The 635-nt window shown below is 43.5% G+C and overlaps 1 protein-coding gene across 1 annotated transcript in view; it reads left to right on the forward strand.

The window, feature by feature from the left end:
* The window catches only part of LOC105545157 (ATP-binding cassette sub-family A member 3-like), a 140,726-nt gene that overhangs the window by 72,575 nt on the left and 67,516 nt on the right, over positions 1-635 (forward strand). The window lies entirely within an intron of this gene.

Raw genomic sequence — 635 nt, forward strand, 5'->3', positions numbered from 1 at the left:
ATGGGGTCAGCTAGGTTTGCTTTTGTGAGTTTACATAATGGTTTAGTCAGGATGGTAAAACTAGGTATCCAAAGGCGGAAGTACCTAACCATGCCCAGTACGGAAAGTTGTTGTTTTGTAGAAGGGGTTCGGGTTTGGGAGATTAGCCAGACACAATCAGCAGGGAGAGCACATGTGTTTTCATGAAGAATTATGCCGAGATAGGTAACAGATGAGGAAGAAATTTGGGCTTGACTGAAGTAATGGGGCTGTCCATGAAGTCTTGTGGCAGTACAGCCCAGGTAATTTACTGAGCCTGATGGGTGTCAGGGTCAGTCCAAGTGAAAGCGAAAAGAGGCTAGGATGAAGGGTGCAAGGAATAGTAAATAAAGCATGTTTGAGATACAGAACAGAATAATGGGTTGTGGAAGGAGGTATTAAGGATAGGAGAGTATATGGGTTTGGCACCACGGGGTGGACAGGCAAGACAATTTGGTTGATAAGGTACAGATCCTGAACTAACATGTAAGATTTGTCTGGTTTTTGGACAGGTAAAATAGAGGAATTGTAAGGAGAGTTTATAGGCTTTAAAAGGCCTTGCTGTAACAGGTGAGTGATAACAGGCTTTAATCCTTTTAAAGCGTACTGCGGGATGG

This window comes from Mandrillus leucophaeus, unplaced genomic scaffold, assembly GCF_000951045.1.
Source record: "Mandrillus leucophaeus isolate KB7577 unplaced genomic scaffold, Mleu.le_1.0 Scaffold32, whole genome shotgun sequence".
NCBI lineage: Eukaryota > Metazoa > Chordata > Mammalia > Primates > Cercopithecidae > Mandrillus > Mandrillus leucophaeus.